General features: G+C 36.5%; 1 long non-coding RNA gene across 1 annotated transcript; it reads right to left on the reverse strand.

The window, feature by feature from the left end:
• Positions 1-224: 224 nt before the first annotated feature.
• On the reverse strand, positions 225-24,558 carry LOC108316927. Its single transcript, XR_001830510.2, has 3 exons — positions 24,544-24,558; positions 23,279-23,287; positions 225-302 (listed from the first exon to the last, which is right to left on the reverse strand). It is a non-coding gene; the product is annotated as an uncharacterized LOC108316927 (long non-coding RNA).
• Positions 24,559-24,816: the final 258 nt, after the last annotated feature.

Genomic DNA, 24,816 nt, shown 5'->3' on the forward strand with positions numbered 1-24,816 from the left:
CTGCTAACTTGTTGGTTAATGAAGCAAGTAAGACAACTTCTTATTCAAAATTGTTACCTCCAGCTGTGAATAAATCCGGCTTCTTTGGAAATGAGGCTAGCTAATATCTGAGTCCATACTATAACCTGTGAAACCTAAATATTTAGTGAGGGTATTTTTTAAAAATAGTCCGGAGGTCTTTTATTTATTTATTTTTTAATACCTATTATGCTATGGATTCATAGGGAATAGGTTCACAGCAGTTCAGTCTCCTTCCCATTGGTTCTCACAAAGTGTGCTTTTCTGGGTGGAGCAGGCTCTTGCTTCAGTTGAACCTAGGTACTTTTCTCTTTGGCTTCCTTCTTTTTCTGACCATTTTCCTGCACGCGTTTCAGGAAGCTATCTCAGCTCTTAGAGTGCTTAATGTGCTCAATACACACATTAATTCTCTTGGCAAGAATCTTGCCTTTAACGCTGGTAACGTTGTAGACTCTTCCAGTTTTGCCATAGTAACACTTGTGGGGCATTCCTTTTTGAACAGTGCCCATTCCCTTGATGTCGATACAGTAATATTACCATTCGTATAGATTCACATATGTGTGGCCAAAGGAACAACTCCATGTTTTCTAAAAGGCCTAGAGAACATGTATCAGGTCCCTCTCCTTTTTCCCTTTGTTTTAATCATTTTGGCAAATTTATGAAAGAAGAGAAAAGGAAGTTTCAGGCACATTTAAGCTGTAAGTAATCCAGTTTGGGAAGAATACAGGATAGTGAGAGATTATATTAGAATGTGAAGATATTGCATGAAAGAATAAAAAGAGACATCAGGAAACCATGGAAAGTTTTTGGGTACACATATAACATGATGAGAACATGAAGCATACACTTTAATAAGTTGATACGGTAGTTGTGTGGAGGGCAGTTTAGAATCAAGAATAGAGGCAGCAATGTCACGAACATGGCCATCTCTTATATTCCAAACCAATAATCCAAAGAAAAGATAATGAAGGCCTAATGTAGGATGACGACAGAAAAATTAAGAAAAAAGTAAGAATGTAAGGAGCACTGTGAGGTATGGAGCAAGACTGTGTAATAAAAGCCTATGCTGTTTGTCCCCTTCACCCCCTATCCCATGCTGGAATACTGAATAAAAATAGCTGTTTGGTAACCTCAGTTTCACTTGTTCAAAGCTGTTTCATTGTGGGAGTACTCTCTCAACATGTTTTGTATTCACTGTATTAAAGGAATCTCTTTAAACAACAACGGCAAAGGTTGCAGTGAGCCAAGATCGTGCCATTAAAAAAAAACTTGGGCAATAAGAAAAAAAAAAAAAAAAAAAAAAAAAAAAAAAAAAAGAAAAGGGAAATACTTCAAAATTCATTCTACAAGGCTAATATTACCCTGCTGCCAAAAAACAGAAAAAGACACATCAAAAAAAAGAAAACTACAGGCCGATATCTCTGATAAATATTGATGCAAAAATCGTCAACAGAATACTAGCAAACTGAATTCCACAAAATATTTTTTTTAATCATTCATCGTGAGCAAATGAGATTTATTCCAGGGATGCAAGGATGACTCAACATACACGAATTAATCAATGTGATACATCATATCAAGGGAATAAGGGAGAAAAACCTATCATCATTTCAATTAATATTGAAAAAGCATTTGATAAAGTTCAACATCCTTTCATGATTAAAAACTCTAAAAAAAAAAAAAAACCCTAAATATAGAAGGAAAATATCTCAACATAATTAAAGCCATATATGACAGACCCATAGCTAGTGTCATAATAAATGGAATAAAACTGAAAGCCTTTCCTCCTAGATCTGGAACATAACAAGGATGACTACTCTCACTGCTGTTATTCAACATAGTACTGGAAGTCTTAGCTAGAGCAATCAGACAAGAGAAAAAATAAAGGGCATCCAAACTGGAAAAAGTAGAGTTAGCCTTTTTACAGATATGATTTTATGTTTGGGAAAACCTAGATTTCACCAAAAAACTATTACAACTGATAAACAAGTTCAATAAAGTTATAGGACACAAAATAAACATATAAAAATCAGTAGCATTTCTCTATGTACCAATAGTGAGCAATCGGCAAAAGAAACCAAAAAGTAATCCCATTTTTCATAACAACAAATAAAATACCTAAGAATAAACCAAAGATGTGAAAAATCTCTAAAATACAGACTATAAAACACTGATGAAAGAAATTGAAGAGGAAGCAAAAAAGAAAGATATTTTATGTTCATGGATTGGAAGAGTATTGTCAAAATATCTATACTACCAAAGTAATCTACAGATTCAGTGCAATCCCTATCAAAATACCAATTACATTCTTCACGGAAATTAAAAAACAATTATAAAATTTATAAAGAATCACAAAAGGCCAAGAATAGACAAAGCTATCTGGAGCAAAAAGAACAAAGCTGGAGAAATTCCATTACCTGAGTTTAAATTATAGTACAGAGATATAGTAACCAAAATAGCAGGATACTATCACAGAAACATACACATAGACCAATATAACAGAATAGAGAAACCAGAAACAAATACGCACACCTACAGTGAACTCATTTTTGAGCAAGGTGTCAAGAGCATACATTGGGGAAAAGACAAACTCTTCAATAAATGATGCTGGGAAAACTGGATATCCGTATGCAGAAGAATCAAACTTGAGCCCCATTTCTTTCCTTATACAAAAATCAAATAAAAATGGATTAAAGTCTTAAATCTAAGATCTCAAACTATGAAAGCACTATAAGCAAACATTGGGAAAACTCTCCAGGACATTGGTCTGGGCAAAAATTTCTCGAGTCATACTCCTCAAGCACAGGTAACCAAAACAAAAATGGACAAATGGCATCACATTCAAGTTAAAAAGCTTCTACACAGCAAAGAAAACAAATAAAGTGATGAAATAATCCACAGAATGGATAAAATATTTGCAAACTACCCATGTAACAAGGGACTGATAACCAGAATATATAAAGAGTTCAGGAAAAAAATCTAATGATCTGATCAAAAAATGAGCCAAAGATTTGTATAGACATTTCTCAAGAGAAAACATACAAATAGTAGGCAGTGATATTAAAAGGTGTTTAACATCACTGATCATCAGAGAAATACAAATCCAGACTACAATGAGATATCATCTCATCCCAGTTAAAATGGCTTTTATCCAAGTCAGGCAATAACAAATACATGTGAAGATATGGAGAAAAAGGAATTCTCACACATTCTTGATGAGAATGTAAGTTAGTATAACCACTATGGAGAACAGTTTGGAGGCTCTTCAAAAAACTAAAAGTAGATCTAACATATTATCCAGCAACCCCACTATTGGATAGATACCCAAAGAAAGGAAATCAGTGTATTTAAGAGATATCTGTACTCCCCTGTTTGTTGCAGCACTTTTTACAGTAGTCAAGATTTGGAAGCAACCTAAGTGTCCATTGGCAGATAAATGGATAAAGAAAATCTGGTAGTTATACACAATGGAGTACTACACAGCCATAGAAGAATGAAATTTTTGTCATTTGCAACAATATGGATGGAACTAGAGATCATTATGTTAAGCGAAATAAGTCAGGTACAGAGTGACAAACTTTGTATGTTCTCACTTATTTGCGGGAGCTCAAAATTAAACAAATTTTTTAGTATTTTCTAAGATTAGATAGTTGTAGGTTTGTGGTCTTATTTCTGGTTTCTCTGTTCTGTTACATTGGTCTATGTGTCTCTTTTTTATACCAGTACCACACTGTTTTGTTTATTATAACCCTGTGAAATAATCTGTACACAAGTTTACCTATGTAACAAACCTGCATTTGTACTCCTAAACTTAAAATTTAAAAAAAATTGGCTGGGTGCGGTGGCTCACGCCTGTAATCCCAGCACTTTGGGAGGCTGAGGCGGGTGGATCACGAGGTCAAGAGATTGAGACCATCCTGGTCAACATGGTGAAACCCCGTCTCTACTAAAAACTACAAAAAATTAGCTGGGCATGGTGGCGTGTGCCTGTAATCCCAGCTACTCAGGAGGCTGAGGCAGGAGAATTGCCTGAACCCAGGAGGTGGAGGTTGCCGTGAGCCGAGATCGTGCCATTGCACTCCAGCCTGGGTAACAAGAGCGAAACTCCGTCTCAAAAAAAAAAAAAAAAAAAAAAAATTAAAATAACTGAACATACTGGGATAGAGAGTAGAAGGATGGTTACCAGAAGTTGGGAAAGGTAGTGGTGGAAGGTGGGAATTGTTAATAGGTAAAAAACAATCATTAGAAATGATAAATAAGATCTAGGATTTGATAGCACAATGAGGTGACAATAGTCAATAATAAATATACATTTTATTTTTTACTTGTTGTTGTTGAGAGTTTCTGTCACCCAGAGTGGAGTGCAGTTGTGTAATCTCAGCTCACTGCAACCTCTGCCTCTCAGGGACAAGCAGTTTTCCTGTCTCAGCCTCCCAAGTAGCTGGGACTACAGGAGTGTACAACCACACCCAGCTAATTTTTGTATTTTTAGTAGAGATGGGATTTCACTCCCAATATGCTGGGATTACAGGTGTGAGCCACCTCGTTCAACCTTTTAACTGTACATTTTAAATAACTAAAAGAGTATAACTGGATGGTTTGTAACACAAGGGACAAATGCCTTGAGTGTACTGATGCCTCATTTTACATGATGTGATTATTAAACACTGCATGCCTGTAACAAAATATCTCATATGCCCCTTAAATATGTCCACCTACTATGTACCCACAAACATTAAAAAGAGAATTAAAAAAAAAAAAAAAAGCATTGTGAACTTGAAAGGATTTCGCAATTTGTTGGCCCATTGGTTGAGATAAATTAATTTAGCTCTGCTGTTTTTGCGCTAGGAAGTAAAGTGTCTGCTGTAATGCCTAAATTTGCATGCCTGTGTCTTGTTATTTGTTTATGGGCTCTCCAGAGCCCAGATGATGTTTCATTTATAACAGAGCTCAGATGATTGCCCTTGTGCAAACACATTGGCCCCATAAACTTTAAGGCAGTTGTGATCAGTTATGTCACATCCTTTTATAAAGTAGAATGACTGCTTAGCTGCCAGGCTCACAAAGAGCAGTTCCTCTGTGTTTTCCGTGAAGTTGCACTGATCAGGATATAGCCTTACCTGATGTGTATACACAAGAATATCCTATGAAGATCTGCATTAGTTCTTCCATTCAAAGGAACTGGCAAAGACCATCAGTATTTTGTGATGAGCTTCTTTAATATTATACTTGATATTGGCTCATCATGTAACTAGGTTACATGAATCGAATTAAATTCAACAGACAATAACTGAGAGGAAGTTCTAGGGTTTAAAACTGTTTTGTAAGCAACACATAATAATTATTTAAACAGCTAAGTTACAATGGTTTCAAATAAAAATTTATCACAATAGTGGAAGACTTGACTTTTTTCTCCCACAGATGAAAGCAAGTTAATTTTCTGGTTTTCTTCTCTACAGGTAGAGAGGCCATGAAGTTTTAATGCAAATATAATCCTGTCATGTCTCACTAGTCTTCAATCAGAATATATTTTCTTCAACTGTCAATTACTTATCATTTCTTTTTATTATTTCAATGTATTGATGGGTGTAGGTTGCTTATAAAATTTATATTAGTCTTTACTGGAAGCCACACATTTTATGTAAACTAGTCCAAGTAACTCTACCAGAGCTAAGATACCTTAACCTGTGGTCACAAGAGGGCTGTGTCACAAAGAAGATAAACAAGAATCTACAGAATGATTATGACAATGGGAAAGCTATCTAAATCATAGAGGGCTACAGATACAATATGCTGGGAGGAATTGCAATTAAACCAACTGCAGAAGTATTCTTTATTAAATATTTACTTGCAATGAAAAGAATGGTTGAACAATGACAACTAGAGTGAGTCCAGCAATAATTCAACAATTAAAAAAACGGTTTTCTCACCCTAACTATTGGATTTATAGTGAAGTGTCACAAATTTGTCTTTAATACATAAGTACAGTCAAACTTGGGAAAATAACAGTGAGGATACTTACATTTGGAGAAAACCATTAAACAACATTCTGCTTTAGTTCTAAGATTATTTTGCCTTTTCTGCTTAATTCTGTTACTTCATAAATTCGGCTCCCAATTTGTCACAGTATATACTCCATTTTTTTCCCCTCTACTCCTTTTTACTGTTTCTAGTGTCATATATCATTTTGATGTATGTGAACAATGTTCCTCTTTATTTTTTATGGAAGATTTGTATTCGAGTAAGCTCTGTTTCTTGAGACAGATAAAACATATTACAAAGCTGTATAGGCTTGGTGTTTGCTTTTTTGGCAGATTAACAATTATACATTAAATATAATAATTATCAGCTTTTTCCACTTTGATACATTTTCTTTGCATTTTTAACCCTCATGTTTCTATCTCTTTGCCTCTCATATGTTGCATGTTATATAAAATTTTTTAGTCACACATTTCTTCCAATTCTTTTCTTTTCAATTGTATTTCTTTAAAACTATCCAGTTAATTTAAAAAATATTTTAATACACATATAGAAAAGTGCACAACGCATAAGCATACAACTTAATTTTAAAAGCATGAACACACAAATGTAGCCAAAACCCACAACAACCACAACAAAAAATAAAACATTTAGACTCTTAAGCAGCTTTCCTTCATGCATCTTTTCTGTCACTATCACTATCATTCAGAAAGGCAATCATTAGCTTTACTTTTATCACTGTGGATAATTTCACCTAGTTTTAAACTTTATATAAATGAAATTATGTGGTTTAACTTCTTCACTGCCAGTTAACAAAAAAGTTGCATAAATTTTATTGGTCTTTTCAATAAACCAACTTTTGATTCCTTTGATTTCCTTTTATATCCCTCTCCTGATTCATTGATTTTCAGCTTTGATATTTATATTTTTAGTCTTCGAGTTTGGTTTGCTTTTCTTTTTCTAAATCACTAATTATTGATATTAGTTCTTTCATCCTAATATACCCATTTAATATTTTACAGTTCTGTCACATTCTTTTTATCCTCACTACTTCTTTAGGGATTTCTATTACATCGTCTTATAGGTCTCCAAAGCTCTTCATTTTCCTCCAATATTTTTCTTACTAGTCTTCACTGTGGATAACTCCTATTTATCTTCCTTCCTGCATAGTAATTTTTTCTTTGTCAGCTGAAATTTTCTATTTAAGCTATCTAGTGAATTTTAATTTCAGTTATTGTACTTATCAACTTCAGAATTTCTATTCTGTATCATCTCTATTTCTCTGTTGAGATTCTCTGATGAGCCACTGTCATTATATTTTCCTTTAATTCTTTGAGCAAAGCTTAATACTTTGGATATATTTATAATAGCATTTTTGAATTCCTTGTGTACCAAATAGGCAATATCTCAGCTCACTTAACATCAGTTTCTAATAACTGCTTTCTCCCACCCTTTGAGTATGGGTTATACTTTCTAGTTTCTTTGCATGTCTTTTTTTTTTTTTTTTTGACAAAACATGAGACCTTTTAGATAATAAAGTGTATTGACTCTGAATTCTGATTTGTTTTCCTAGGACATTTTAAAAAATAAATTTCATGTTTTATAGTCTTAATTTTACAGCAAAATTGGGCAAGAATTACAGAGATTTTCCATATGCCCCCTGCTCCCACATATGCATAGACTCCCACATTATGAATATACCCAATCATAGTGGCACATTTGTTCCAACTGATAAATCTAAATTGACACATTATTATCATCCAGAGTCTATAATTTATATTAGAGTTTACACTTGGTGTTGTATGGTTTATGGGTTTGGAAAAACGTATAATGTCATTTATCCAACACTATAATATCATACAGAGTAGTTTCACTACTTTAAAGTCCTCTGTACAGACATACATTTTTAAGTAACTGGCCTAGTCTTAAACTTCAAAATCTATTTTTACTGTAGTATGTAGCTGTTGATGTTTCTACTCAACAATTTAGGCAGAAATTGTGGCCAGTCACCCCAAACTCTTAAGGCTTCTACCCTCTGCTTGAATTTTGTGTGGATTTGAGAGTACATTCAAATTCAGCCCATTTTTAAGTTCCCCGTGACTTCCTCTGTCTTATAGGCTCTTTACAGTATTTGTTGCACATAACAGGAATTTCTTAGTGAGGGATATGAAATACTTGTCCAGTCTTTCTGTGGCTCTCTCATTTGCAGGATCTCCCTGTTAAATAATTACTGGTTGGTATGTCACTTTCCCCAACCAGGACTACCAACTTAGGAGAGTAAAGATGAAGATTTTCCTATTGGTTTCTATCCAATTCACCACTTTTAGGTGATAAATCTGTCATTCACCCATACTATTCTGCTCCTCAAATCATGTATGCTCACTTTCTCAGCATTCTTGGTTTCTCAAGCATCCACACACTGTTCCTGAAATAGTCATAGTTTCTCAATTTGTCTTTTATTTCCAGAGCACTACATTTATTGTTTCAAACAATTTTACGCAGCGTTATTCTGCTTATATATTTTCTTTTTCCTTTCTTTCTTTTCTTTTTTTTTTTTGAAATGGAATCTTGCTCTGTTGCTCAGGCTGGAGGGCAATGGCGTGATCTTGGCTCACTGCAACCTCCACCTCCTGGGTTCAAGTGATTCTCCTGCCTTAGCCTCCCAAGTAGCTGGGATTACAGGCACCTGCCCCACGTATGGTGAATTTTTGCATTTTTATTAGAGTCAGGATTTCATCATGTTGGCCAGGCTGGTCTCAAACTCCTGACCTCAGGTGATCCACACATCTCAGCCTCCCAAAGCACTGGAATAACAGGCATGAGCCACCATGCCTGGCCACTTCTCTAGTTCTTTTAATTTTGATGTTAGGGTGTGGATTTTAGATCTTTCCTCTTGCGGGTATTTAGTGCTATAAATTTCCCTTTACATACTGTTTTAAATGTGTCCCAGAGATTCTGGTACATTGTGTCTTTGTTCTCATTGGTTTCAAAGAACATCTTTATTTCTGCCTTAACTTTGTTATTTACCCAGTGGTCATTCAGGAGCAGGTTGTTCAGTTTCCATGTAGTTATGTGGTTTTGATTAAGTTTCTTAATCATGAGTTCTAATTTGATTGCATTGTGGTCAAACTATTTGCTATAATTCTGTTCTTTGCTGAGGAGTGCTTTACTTCCAATTATGTGGTCCATTTTAGAATAAGTGTGACATGGTGCTGTGAAGAGTGTGTATTTTGTTGATTTGGGGTGGAGAGTTCTGTAGATGTCTATTGGGTCCCCTTGGTCCAGAGCTGAGTTTACTTCCTGAATATCCGTGTCAATTTTCTATCTCATTGATCTAAAATTGACAGTGGGGTGTTAAAGTCTCCTGCTATTATTGTATGGGAGTCTAAGTCTCTTTGTAGGTCTCTAAAAACTTGCTTTATGAATCTGGGTGCTCCTATGTTGGGTGCATATATATTTAGAATAATTAGCTCTTCCTGTTGCATTGATCCCTTCACCATTATGTAATGCCCTCCTTGTCTTCTTTGATCTTTGTTGGTTTAAAGTCTGTTTCATCAGACACTAAGATTGCAACCTCTGCTTTTTTTGCTTTCCCTTTGCTTGGTAAACCTTCCTCCATCCCTCTATTTTGAGCTTATGTGTTTGCACAAGATGGGTCTCCTGAGCAGCACATCTATGGGTCTTGACTCTTTATCCAATTTGCCAGTCTTCCCTTATAATTGGGGCATTTAGCCTGTTTACATTTAAGGTTAATATTTTTATGTGTGAATATGATCCTGTCATTATGAGGCTAGCTGGATATTTTGCCCATTAGTTGATACAGTTTCTTCATAGTGTCAGTGGTCTTTATAATTTGGTATGTTTTTGTAATGACTGGTAACCAGTTTTTCCTTTCTATATTTAGGGCTTACTTCAGAAGCCCTTGCAAGGTAGGCTTGGTGGTGACAAAATCTCTCAGCATTTGCTTATCCTTAAAGGACTAAATTTCTCCTTCACTTATGAAGCTTAATTTGGCTGGATATGAAATTCTAGGTTGAAAATACTTTTAAGAATGTAGAATATTAGCCCCCACCCTCTTCTGGCTTGTAGCATTTCTGCAGTGAGATCCACTGTTATTCTTATGGACTTCCCTTTGTGGTAACCCGACCTTCCTCTCTAGCTATTATTAACATTTTTTTCCTTCATTTCAACATTGGTGAATCTCACAATTATGTGTCTTGGGGTTTCTCTTCTCAAGGATTATATTGGTGGTGTTCTCTGTATTTCCTGAATTTGAATGTTGGTCTTTCTTGCTAGGTTGGGGAACTTCTCCTGAATAACATCCTGAAGAGTGTTTTCCAATTTGTTTCCATTTTCTCCATCAGTTTCAGGCACACCAATCAAATGTAGGTTTGATCTTTCAAATAGTCCCATATTTCTTGGAGGGTTTGTTCATTCCTTTTTATTCTTTTTTCTCTAATTTTGTCTTCGCACTCTATTTCATTAAGTTGATATTCAATCTTGATATCCTTTCTTCTGCTTGATCAATTTGGCTACTGATACTTGTATATGCTTCACGGAGTTTTTGTGCTGTGTTTTTCAGCTCCATCAAGTTATTTATGTTCTTCTTTTAATTGGTTATTCTAATTAGCAATTCCTCCAAGCTTTTGTCAGCATTCTTAGCTTCCTTGCATTGTGTTAGAACATGCTCCTTTAGCTCAGAGGAGTTTGTTATTACCTACCTTCTGAAGCCTACTTCTGTCAATTTGTCAAACTCATTCTCTGTCCAGTTTTGTTCCCTTGCTGGCAAGGAGTTGTGAGCCTTTGAAGGAGAAGAGACATTCTGGTTTTTGGAATTTTCAGCCTTTTTGTGCTTGTTTTTCCTCATCTTTGTGGATTTATCTACCTTTGGTCTTTGATGTTGGTGACCTTCAGATGGGTTTTTGTGTAGACTTTCTTTTTGTTGATGTTGAAGCTATTTCTTTCTGTTTGTTGGTTTTCCTTCTAACAGTCATGACCCATCTGCTGCGGGTCTGCTGGAGTGTGCTGGATATCCACTACAGACCCTGTTTGCCTGGCTATCACCAGCAGAGGCTGCAGAACAGCAAAAATTGCTTCATGTTTCTTCTCTGGAAGCTTTGTTCCAGAGGGACACCTGCCAGATACCAGCCAGAGCTCTCTTGTATGGGGTGTCTGTTGACCCCTGCTGGGAGGTGTCTCCCAGTCAGGAGGCACAGGAGTCAGGTAACCACTTGAGGATGCAATCTGTCCCTTATCAGAGCTCAAGCACTGTGCTGGGAGATCCGCTGCTCTCTTCAGAGCCAACAGGCAGAAACGTTTAAGTTTGCTAAGCAGCACCCACAGCCACCACTTCTCCTAGGTGCTCTTTCCCAGGGAGATGAGAGTTTTATCTATAATCCACTGACTGGGGCTGCTGCTGTACTTTGAGAGATGCCCTGCCCAGAGAGAAAGAATTTAAAGAGCCATAATTATTGAAAATCTCTTGTATCATAGTTTTATGGAATTGTTTCTTTTCAAACTGACTGCAGATCTTTTGGATCAGAGGGAATATGGTAGCTTAGATTTGCTGGCATGGGAAGGAGACTCAGGCTAATACATACCTGGTGCTTCAAAGTTACAGCATCAGTGGTGCTATAAGGTATAGAATAGAAGAGTGCTGATTAGCATAATAGACTTCAAAGATTCTGGAAGTAGCAATCTAAGTACTTGGCAGAAAAAAAGAAAACTATGGAATTTTGTGCACAAAGATCTATACAACCACATTTAATTGATGTGAAAGCATATATATTTTTTTCTTCTCTTTGGATACCACATGACTAAACCTATAATTCAATCTTTGACTTCCTATATTTATTTATAATTAGCATCTAGGTAATAAGAGAAACACACTATATAATTACAACTGTAAAGAGGGTTGAGGAGAAGACCTTATGTTTAGATTAAGTAGGACAGAGTTAACAAATATCTGAAGAGGGTGAATATTAGAGATGAAAAAGGAAATATTAATTAACACACAAGGGAATATAAGTAGGAGTAATATGATGATGCTATTCTTTTCTGTTTGTTAGTTTTCCTTCTAACAGTCAGGCACCTCTGCTGTAGGTCTGCTGCAGTTTGCTGGATATACACTACAAACACTGTTTGCCTGGATATCACCAGTGGATATGTGGGAATTTTCATATATATATATATATATATATATATATATATATATAAATTATATATAAATATATATATATAAATTATATATATAATTATATATATATGTAATAGGGAAATACATATAATTTTATTATAGGGAATATATATATATATATGTGTGGAATATAAGTAGGAGTAATAAGGTCAAAGGGAGTAGAGAGACTTGGGCAGGTCATAACTGAAATGAGAAAAAAAAAATCACCAAACTCTAGAAGCCTCAAATAAGATTAGACTATTTCTCTGAGAAGAACATTTTATGGGTATGAAGGATTTTAAGACATTCACACAGGAAAGCAAAAGTTAAATACACCTTTATGACCATGGTATCTTCTTAGGGAATAAGTCGTAGTTTATTTAGTATTTTTATCTGTGCAGATAAAAAAACTAGCAGTGTTGACAGAAAATTCCTAGTTTAACGGAATTAATTACTTATTTCAAAAAGACTGCAGGTTTCTGCATGCTACACCACACATTGCTGCCCAGAACATCCCCAGTGTTTGTTTCCTACAGCCAATTTGCATAACTATGCAAGTAGTGAGGAACTAGAAGAGAGTTGCTTAACTCAAGCTGACATGTACTTCTTGAGCTACACAGTAATAGAGGGCATGCTAACCTGGAGTAAGCATTTTATACTAATTTAGCTAATTCTCAAACTAATATTATAAAATGTCACCTTTGTGGTAGATTAGATTGATTTATTGTTCACAATTATTTGCAGTTTTCCCTGAAAGAGCATAGCCATCAACATCAAGCTTGGCCATTTGACTTTCTCCCTTGCTTATTTCCCTGTGATGTGAATATAACATTTTCCAGTTACAGGCTGCTCCTTTACCCTAGATCTAAGAAAGAAAAATCCATGTCTTGCAAAACCACAAATAGTATAGTCTGAATATTTATCTCTGCCCAAATATCGTGTTTAATTATTATCTCCAGTGCTGGATGTAGGGCTCAGTGGAATGTATTTAGATCATTGGGGCAGATCCCTCATGGCTTGTTGCTGTCTTTGTGATAGTAAGTTCTTGTAAGATATGGTCATTTTAAAATATGTGGTACTCCTGACCCCATGAGTTCTCTCTCTTGCTCTTATTCTCACCATTGGATGTGCCTGCTTCCCCTTTGCCTTCTGCCCTAATTGTAAGCTTCCTGGGACCTCTCCAGAAGCCAAGTAGATGTCACCACCATGCTTTCTAGAATAGCCTGCAGAACCATGAGCCAATTAAATATTCTTATCTATAAATTACCCAACTTCAGATATTTCTTTTTAGCAATGCAGGAGTGGCCTAATACAACATATAAGGCACAGCTAATATGTAACATGAGCAAGACATAAACCTTTGTTTTGGGAACCACTAAGATTTGCAGATTATTTATCATACATTATAACCTAATGGGAACTGACTAATACATCTTATTATTTTCACTTTATATATGAGAAAACAGAGTCAGANTCATACAAGATTTATGTGCAATAAAACCTGGGAATGTGCAATTAGGGAGTGGTGGACCTGAGACTTAAACCAATAGAGCCCATACAATTCCTAGGCTCTCCTATTTATTATTTGAATTTAACACATCTTATGTAGGCTGGTTCTACTCTAATTATTTAGACTCAGCTCTCTACAATCCCAAATAGTCCATGGATGCCCTTGATAGGACATCAGCTCTGGATTTCACTATGTGGAAAGCTGAAAAGAAAAAAGGTAATTGTTAATAGGGCTAACCGACATGACCACTTTCTTCACTGAAAATATAAAGGACATTATTTGGCTTACGGAAAAATTCCTGGGAACAATTTTTTTCTTTAATGCTTGGCTTTATTTTATAGAGTTACACATCTGTTTAATGACCAACATTTTCTAAGCCAGTATCCTTTTGGCTTGTGATCCTACTTGTAATAAGAAGGTTGAGAATCAGAAGAAATAGGTTCAAGCCATAACAATATCACTTATCAAGGTTCAATTTGAAATAAACCACTTAGCATTATTTGTTAAATAAGAATAGTGATTTCTGTAATAATCTCTAAGACAATTGCTAACGAAATTAAATGAGGTATGTGAAATCACTTTATTAATTATATAGAACTACACACAAATATAAACCATTGTGTTTCTCATTAGAATTTCAGTATGAGAAAGATTTGCAAAGGTCATTGACGGTTCTTTAACTTACAAAGAGAATTGGGAGATTTCCAGGTAAGGGGAGAGAGTCAGAAGAAAAAGTATTCTCACCTTTACAAAACTTCACCAAAGTGACTATATTTGCTTAAGTCTACTCTCCTTTTTATTGTGGGGAGAAGAATATATATTCTATGACTAAACCTAGTTGAGATGAACTGATAGCTGCATAAAGATAAGTGAGAATAGAGTACTTAAGAGAATGGGAAATACTTTTTACAACACACAAGGATTCTTATATAGTGACAGATCTTCAGATATGCATTTACAAAAATAATAAAATTTCCAAATAGTTCAACAAATCATCTTTTCATTCACTCAAAACTTTTATTGACAGTCTTCTATGTGCCAAGTATTGTTCTAAATATTAGAGATGCAACAGAAAACAGAACAGGGTCCCTTATGTAATTTATATTTTAGTGAAGAGAGACAGACAATAAACAGAAAATAAACAAGTAAGCTATCATAAGTATAATTGCAAATAGTGATGCTTTCTAGGGAGAAATAAAATTAATAAATAGAGACTGAGTTGAGGTGAGAAGTTGGATACAATTGTTGAGGAGGTAATGTTTAACCTGAGATCTAAAACAAGAGAGAATGAGGGAAAAGCTTTCTAGACAAAAGAAGTGCAATTACAGAGAGACTGAGACAGAAATAAAAGAAAATAAATATTTGTCAAACACAGAGAATTTGGGGGCACCTACTAAGATAAGAGCTCAAAAAGGATCAGTTACATAGCCCTTCTAAGCCAGAAGAATAATTTTACTTTTAAGTGTAGTTGAAAGTCACTGGAGAGCTTTATTTAGTAGAGCTGCATACACATGTTTATTTTTAAAAAATCATTTGGATTCCTGTAGGGGAAAATAGACAGTACTGGATTAACAAAAGAGACAGGAAGTCCAATGAAGAGGCTATTGCACTAATCAAGATGGGGTAGGCTTATGGCTTAGCAGTGAATTTAGCATTTAGCAGTGACTATAGAGCAAAGTGTTCAGGCTGATGCTATGTTTTCACAATAGATCCAAGGAAATATTCTGATGATTTGGATTTGCAGTGTGAAGAAAAATAAACCCATGAGGATTCCAAGGTTGTTACACTCATTATTAGAATGAACTTGGGATTCTACTAGATTAGAAAAGCTTATAGAAGCTACAACTAGAGTGGGAGTCGATCAAGATATTCCTTTTGGATATGATTCTAGATGACTACTAGATATTGTGATGATTAATTTTGTGTCAACTTTACTGGGACAGGAGTGGCCAGATACTGTATTAAACATTATTCTGGATATGTCTGTGAGGCTGTTTCTGGATGATATTAACATCTGAATTGGTAGACGGAGTAAAGCATATAGCCCTCCCTAGTGTAAGTGAGCCTGAATAGAACAAAAAGATTAATAAGAGAGAATTTGCTGTTTCTGCCTGGCTGTCTTCAGCCAGAACACTAGTCTTCTCCTGTCTTCAGATTTGGACTCAGACTGGAACTTATACCACTAGCTCTCCTGGTTCCCAGGACTTTGGACTTAGACTGGACTCATACCATCAGTGTATTAGGACAGAACTAATGGAATATATATATATATATATATATATATATATATATATATATCTCACAGTTTATTAAGTGTTAGCTCACACAATCACAAGGTCCCACTATAGGCCACCTGGAGGCTGAGGAGCAAGGAGAGCCATTCAGAGTTCCAAAACTGAAGAACTGAGTCCAATGTTTGAAGGTAGGAAGTATCCAGCATGGAAGAAAGATGTAGGCTGGGTGGCTAGGCCAGTCTCTCTTTTCATAATTTTCTGCTAGCTTTATATTCTAACTGCACAGGCAGCTGATTAGACGGTGTCCACCCAGAGTAAGGATGAGCCTACCTTTCCCAGCCCACTAACTCAAATGTTAATCTCCTTTAGCAACACCCTCACAGACACACCCATGATCAATACTTTGTATCCTTCAATCCAATCAAGTTGACACTCAGTATTAACCATCATAAGTCCACCTCTTGTCAACTTGAACCCATATACATCTGAGATTGTATATAATCTTCAAATAAAGACATTAATAAGGTCATCATTATGCCTAAAATACAACTATCCTTTGTACAACTGGAAATGGACCAAATCCCTGACTCAAATACAGTTACATAAAGTTAACAATACTTAAATGCTGATGTGAAGTCAATAAATCTTATGTCACATGATAAAGAAAATACATGAAGATATTTTCTTAGTTCAAGTGTATACAGGCACAAACATGTTTTTATCAAAAGAAGGAGAAAATACTTATAACAATCACAGTCCTCATTTCTGTGGCTGATCATGTGGTCATAGCTGGCATTGATGTCTACATTCTTCTACTATGCATTTTGTATTCTTTTTGTCTTCAGCAGATTGTTTTTGTGTTTTTGTTTGTTTGTTTGTTTGTTTTCCTCTCTCCACTGGTGGAGTGACCGAAACCTTCATTCCTGAAGGGTCTGGGTCATTTGTAGTCCTGCCTGCATTGGGCTATTATAGTTTCCCACTGACCTTAATCAAAGGGCATGGTAATACTAAGAGAATCCCCAAGTTCATCATTTTCTTTCATCGCTTTGTCCACTAAACTTAGGAGCAACCAACCACCTTCATTATGTTCCTTGGTTCTCCACATATGGTCAAAGGCATTATGTATAGAGTCAGAAAAACTCCTTGCCTCTCATGAGTGATGAATCAGGAGTGTGAAATGCATTTATTTTGCATAACTCTCTAAATAGTTCATGCCCAGGACTATCAGTTCTCCATACTAATAGAAATAGAGTCCTTAGCATTTTGGGATCAATCATAATAAGCAGCCAACTCCAGAAACCCCTAAACCAACAAAAGAACCTTATCCTTAATATTCTGTTACTCTAGAACTACTTCTGGCACCAAAATATGTATGAGTTAGGGTTCTCTAGAGGGGTAGAACTACTGGAATATATATATTTGGGGGGGGAGAGAGAGAAAGTGCATTAGTTCTGTTCCTCTAGAGAGCCCTAACTTATACAGAATTTGGTACCAGGAGTGTGTATACACACACACACACACACACACACACACACACACACACACACACAAAACGGGGAGTTTATTAAGTATTACCTCACATGATCACGAGGTCCCACAATAGGCTGCCTGCATGCTGAGGCAGAAGGAGAGCCAATCCAAGTTCTGAAACTGAGAAACTTGGAGTCTGATGTTCGAGGGCAGAAACCATCCAGCGAGGGAGAAAGATGTAGGCTGGGCGGCTAGGCCAGTCTCTTTTCACATTTTTCTGCCTCCTTATATTCTAATAGAGCTGGCAGCTGATTAGATTGTGCCCACCCATATTTAGAGTGGGTCTGCCTTCCGAGTCCACTAACTCAAATGTTAATCTCCTTCGGCAACACCCACACAGACAAACCCAGGATCAACATTTTACATACTTGAATCCAATCAAGTTGACACTCAGTATTAATCATCACAATCCTGGGTCTCCAGTTTGCCGATTGCAGATCTTTGGACTTAGCCTCCATAACCACATGAGCCAATTCCCTATAGTAAATGTCTCTCTTTTCTTTCTCTCTCTCTCTCTCTCTCTCTCTCTCTCTCTCTATATATATATATATATATATATATATATATATATATATATATATATATATATATATATGTATATAAGTATATGTATATATGTATATGTATATATGTATATGTACATATGTATATATACACACATATGTATACATACACATGCACACACACACACACATACATATATATCCATCCCAGACTAATATAGAGATCCAAATGGGAATATCAAGTTTTCAGATATGTAATAAATCTGGAGATGAGGTAAGATTCATATTAAAGGTATCTGTTAGATATTCATCAGTGTATGTATTAAGTTTAAATCTTCAAATTTGATGAGACTGTAAGTAAAGAAAAGAGACAACCAAAGAAAACATTCTGGAGCTATACAGTATTTAGACCCAGGAGCTTCCTCCTGTCTACACAGAAACAGCACATTAGCTACTTAATAAATATTATGTAAACGAATAAATTTGTTACTATAGGAACTGCCTAATTTATTAGAAAATAATTACTATGCCATACCTGGTCTAACACACCTAATTTGTGTACCAATATATGTAAGCTTTATCATTCTGACTTCATGCTAACAAATACTGGGCATCAGTAAAGGTTAACTCTCTATTTTATTATTTTTACTTCAATATATTTTACCCACTCCCAGACAATCTTTCTATAATACTTGTGAGTTTCACAATGCTGGCTTGTGTCAGAGGAAATCTTCAGTTGATTCCATTTAGTCCCCACTCAATTAGCAATATGAGGTGGAAGCTTTTCCTTCCATAGGTCCCTGTCTGTTTTGTACATCCATGAGGTCAATCCATTCTTTTCAGGAGCTTATGGCTATCCTGGGTCACCATAATTTGTAAAGGACTGAACAAAATATTAACAGATAAATGGCATTTCTTCTCATTCATCACTGAGCCACATGGAGTCAGGTTAATGAGACACTCTCACAGGAATGATTATGGAAGATTACAAAACTCTATCCTGCAGGAAGTTCACAGTGTTTACTTGAATGGCAACAGAAGGCCTGTTGTACATTGACTTGTTTCCTACTTTTGATTAATGGATTGCATTTGGACATATTTTGGGCTCTCTTTAGTAGACAATTCCTTTCTGTTCCATGAAGTACATCCTAATTTAGCATCTTCCTTTACAATTATGGTCCTTCCAATTTTCCTCCCCACTGTCAGCTTTATAAATTCTCACCTATTCTCATATTTAGAGTTTTATGGCTCTTAAATGACTGTCTTGCCAATGGGCTATTTATAGGTAAATGTTGTGTCCAGGCTTTAGGATATTTTGTTATTGCTGTTGTTACTATTTAAAGCTGAACTCACAGTATTCAAGAAAATTACTTTTCTTTTAAGAGCTGTTTTTAACACAACTTTGACCTTTTTGCTCACAAACAGAATTGACATATTTTTTTTAGATAATGACTTTTCTCTTACACTAAAGCAGTTAGTAAAATTGAATCAATGGCTTTGGAGGTTGGGGAAGGCAAAGAGTAACCAGAAAAATGTGGGAAGAAAAATCTTATATATTTGGAAAGAGCATTCATTGGTAAACTGTGTCAGGTAAAGGATATTCTTTGTTACACAATTAGATCTTCATTTTAAAATTGTGTATTGTTCAAAGGGAAATTCTAGAACAAAGTATATAGCTTTTGATATAGAGAGCAGAAAGGCTTTACCACCCTTCTACAGCCTTTGATCTGGATATGAAATTAGTTTCTGTGAGCCATGACCTTAATTGTCTCCACAAGGTCGTATTTTGCGTTCCTGCAGGAAACCCTGAAACAAGAATTTCAGTGCAAGTTTATCTATAAATAACCCAAGAGATGAGAGTGGTATAGTAATATAGAATAGAGAATGAAGTCAATCCTAGTAAATTAATGAGCAACATTATGGGGAACTGGTGCTTAAATCCTGCTGGAAATCTCTGGGAGACTGTGCAAAACACACTTCATGGGGGCCTGGAAAGTAAGGAAGCCTGTGGGTTTGTCATTCAATGCTTACTCTTCAATGACTGAGTTCACCTCTAAGAATTAACTTACTACTAGTCTGGCCTGCCTCACATAGACCAATCACATCAGAAAAAAAAAAAGAAAAAGAAAAAGTTAAGCACAGCAATACAGTGGCTTGTGATAGAAAGTTATTAACATCCTTAAGAATTGTAAATGCTGGGGGATCCCAAGATGGCCAAATAAGAGTCAGCTCCGGAAAGCAGCTCCCAATGAGAGAGATGCAGAAGCCAAGTGGCCTCCACAATTCCAAATGAGGTACCAAGTCCATTTTGTGGGTCTGGTCAGACAGTGGATATAAACCAAATAGGGCAAATTGTGGCAAGGCAAGGCAGTGCCCCAACCAGGAGGAGCATGCAACTGACCAGAGGACTGGGGGATCACCCCTCTGGGACTTTGGTTCAGATACAGCATGCTACCCAAGCCCTCTACAACCCACAGAACAGGAGACCTTTGCTGGGCTGAAAAGTCTTAGCGAGCTGCCTAAACAGGGCAAAACAGCAACTTCACCCAGTGCTGGGGCTGCGGGACAGATCTAGGCAGAAGCACTGGCTGACATGAAAGCCAGAAAGCTGGTGGGATGGAGCTACCTGCCCCCCAGGAAGAAGGGGAATGGTAGGCAGGGAAACAGCCCAAATGGTAGGATGGGTCCCCCTGCTGCACAAAGCCCAGCAGGCCAAAAACCTCTCACTCCAGAGTTAGGCACCAAGAAAGTCAATTAGAGAGTGACCAGGAACTATCCAGCTCAGCCGGCAGAAGGGAAGCCAACATGGCAGAAGCCGGCCTAATTTTCCTGAGTAAACAAAAGATGCAGCAGCTCCACTGAATCTGTGGCAGCCCAGCAGCACCTCTGCAGGAAGACAAAGGAAAGGCCCCCTTCCCTAGCAGCTACCAGAAATCAAAAGTATATAAATCCAAGAGATGGGTAGAAACCAGCACAAGAAGAATGAAACCATCAAAAACCAGAATGTCTTTCCCCTCACCATGAGATCACCACTCCTCATCAGCAAGGGAACAAAACAAGATGGAGAACGAATTTGATGAATTGACAGAAGCAGGCTTCAGAAGGTGGGTAATAACAAACTTCTCTGAGTTAAAGGAACATATTCTATCCCAATGCAAAGAAACTAAAAACCTTGAAAAATGGTTAGACGAAATGCTAACTAGAATAACCAGCTTAAAGAAGAACATAAACAATTTGATGGAGCTGGGAAACACAGCCCAAGAACTTCATGAAGCATACACAAGTTTCAATAGCCAAATAAGCAAAAGAAAGGATATCATAGACTGAAGATCAAATCAATGAAATAAAATGAGAAGGCCGGTGGCTCAAGTCTGTAATCCCAGCACTTTGGGAGGCTGAGGCAGGTGGATCATGAGGTCAAGAGATGGAGACCATCCTGGTAAACATGGTGAAATCCCGCCTCTACTAAAAATACAAAACATTAGCTGGGCATGGTGGTGCGTACCTGTAATCCCAGATACTCAGGAGGTTGAGGCAGGGGAATTGCCTGAACGCAGAAAGCGGAGACTGCGGTGAGCTGAGATCGCGCCATTGCACTCCAGCCTGGGTAACAAGAGTGAAACTCCGTCTCAAAAAAAAAAAAAAAGAGAAGGCAAGAAAAGAGAACAAAGAGTGAAAAGAAATGAACAAAGCCTTCAAGAAATATAGGATTATGTGAAAAGACCTAATCTACGCCTGATCAGTGTACCAGAAGATGACAGGCAGAATGAATCCAAGCTGGAAAACACTCTTCAGGATATTATCCAGGAGAACTTCTCCAACCTAGCAAGGCAGGCCAACATTCAAATACAGGAAATACAGAGAGCACCACAACAATACTCCTCTAGAAGAGCAACTCCAAGGCACATAATCGTCAGGTTCACCAGGGTTGAAAGGAAGGAAAAAATACTAAGGGCAGCCAGAGAGAAAGGTCAGGCCAACTTAAAAGTGAAGCCCATCAGACTCACAGTGGATCTCTTGGCAGAAACCCAACAAGCCAGAAGAGAGTAGGGTCCAATATTCAACATCCTTAAAGAAAAGAACTTTCAACCTAACATTTCATATCCAGCCAAACTAATCTTCACAAGTGAAAGAGAAAGGAAATACTTCATGGACAAGAAATTGATGAGAAATTTTGTCACCAGCAGACCTGCCCTGCAAGAGCTCCTGAAGGAAGCACTAAATACAGAAAGGAAAAACCGGTATCAGCCACTACAAAAAAAAAGAACAAAATGGTAAAGACCAACTGTGCAATGAAGAACTTATACCAACCAAAGGGCAAAACAATCAACTAGTAATAAAATGGCAGGATCAAATTCACATATAACAATATTAACATTAACTGTAAATGGACTAAATGCCCCAATCAAAAGACACAGACAGGCAAATTGGATAAAAAGCCAAGAACCACTGGTGTGCTGTATTCAAGAAACCCATCTCATGTGCAAAGACACACATAGACTCAAAATAAAGGGATGGAAGAAGATTTACCAAGCAAATGGAGGGGAAAAAAGAAAAAAAGCAGGGGTGGCAATTCTAGTCTCTGATAAAATTGACTTTAAACCAACAAAATCAAGAGAGACAAAGGATCAATACAACAAGAAGAGCTAATAATCCTAAATATATACATAGCAAATACAGGAGCACCTAGAAACATAATGCAAGTCATAATGACCTACAAAGAGACTTAGACTCCTGCACAATAATAGTGGGAGACTTTAAAACTCCACTGTCAATATTAGACAGATCAACGAGACAGAAAATCAACAAGGAAATCGAGGGCTTGAATGCAGATCTGGACCAAGAGAACTTAATAGACATTTACAGAACTCTCCATCCCAAATCCATAGAATACACATTTTTCTCAGCACTACATCACATTTACTCTAAAATTGACCACATAATTGAAAGTAAATCACTCCTCAGCAAATGCAAAAGAATGGAAATCATAACAAACAGTCTCTTAGACCACAGTGCAATCAAATTAGAACTCAGGATTAAGAAACTAACTCAATGCCCCACAACTTCATAGAAAATGAACAACTGGCTCCTGAATGTAGACTGGATAAATAATGAAAAGAAGGCAGAAATAAAGATGTTTTTCAAAACCAATGAGAACGAAGACACAACATACCAGAATCTCTGGGACACATTTAAAGCAGTGTCTAGAGGAAAATTCATAGCAATAAATGCCCACATGAGGAGCAAGGAAATGTCTAAAATCAACACCCTATCATCAAAATTGAAAGAGAGGAGGAATATCAAAAAAATTCAAAAGCCAGAAGACGACAAGGAATAACTAAGATCAGAGCAGAACTGAAGGAGATAGAGGCACAAAAACCCTTCAAGAAATCAACAAATCCAGGAGCTGGTTTTTTGAAAAGATCAACCACAGATAGACCACTATCCAGACTAATAAAAACAAAGAGAAGAATCAAATAGATGCAATAAAAAATGATAAAGGGGTTATCACCACCAATTCTACAGAAATACAAACTACCATCAGAGATTACTACAAACAACTCTATGCACATAAACCAGTAAACCTGGAAGAAATGGATAAATTCCTGGACACTTGCACTCTTCCAAGACTAAACCAGAAAGAAGTTGAATCCCTGAATAGACCAATAACAAGGGCTGAAGTTGAGGGAGCAATTAATAGCCTACCAACTAAAAAAAGCCCAGGTCCAGATGGGTTTACAGCCTAATTCTGCCAGACATACAAAGAGGAGCTGGTACTATTCCTTTGGAAACAATTTCAAATGATACAAAAAGAGGGAATCCTCCCCAACTCATTCTATGAGACCAACATCATCCTAATACCAAAACCAGGCAGAGATGCAACTAAAAAAGAAAACTTCTGGCCAATATCCATGATGAACATAAATGCAAAAATCTTCAATAAAATACTGGCAAACAAAATGCAAAAGCAAATTGAAAGCGTATTCATCATGATCAAGTAGGCTTCATCCTGGGGATGCAAGGCTGGTTCAACATACTCAAGTCTATAAATGTAAACCATCACATAAACAGAACCAAAGACAAAAACCACATGATTATCTCAATAGATGCAGAAAAGGCCTTCAACAAAATTCAACAGCCCTTTATGCTAAAACCCCTAATTAACTAGGTAGCAATGGCATGTATCACAAAATAATAAAAGCTATTTACAACAAACCCACAGCCAATATCATACTGAATGGGCAAAAACTGGAAGCATTCCCTTTGAAATCTAGCACAAGACAAGGATGCCCTCTTTCACCACTCCTATTCAATATACTATTGGAAGTTCTAGCCAGAGCAATCAGGCAAGCAAAAGAAATAAAGGGTATTCAATTAGGAAAAGAGGAAACCAAATTGTCTCTATTTGCAGAAAACATGATTGTATATTTAGAAGACCCTACCATCTCAGCCCAAAATCTCCTGAAATTGATAAGCAACTTCAGCAGTCTCAGGATACAAAATAAATGTGCAGAAATCAAAAGCATATCTATACACCAATAACAGACTAACAGAAAGCCAAATCACAAGTGAACTCCCATTCACAATTGCTACAAAGAGAATAAAATACCTAGGAATACAACTAACAAAGGATGTAAAGGACCTCTTCAAGGAGAACTAGAAACCACTGCTCAATGAAATAAGGGAGGACACAAACAGATGGAAAAATATCCCATGCTCATAGTTGGGAAGAATCAACAACATGAAAATGACCATCCTGCCCAAAGTAATTTATAGATTCAATGCTATACCCATCAAGCTACCAATGACCTTCTTCACAGAACTGGAAAAAAACACTTGAAACTTCACATAGAACCAAAAGAGAAG

Source organism: Cebus imitator, unplaced genomic scaffold (assembly GCF_001604975.1).
Source record: "Cebus imitator isolate Cc_AM_T3 unplaced genomic scaffold, Cebus_imitator-1.0 Scaffold194, whole genome shotgun sequence".
Lineage (NCBI taxonomy): Eukaryota > Metazoa > Chordata > Mammalia > Primates > Cebidae > Cebus > Cebus imitator.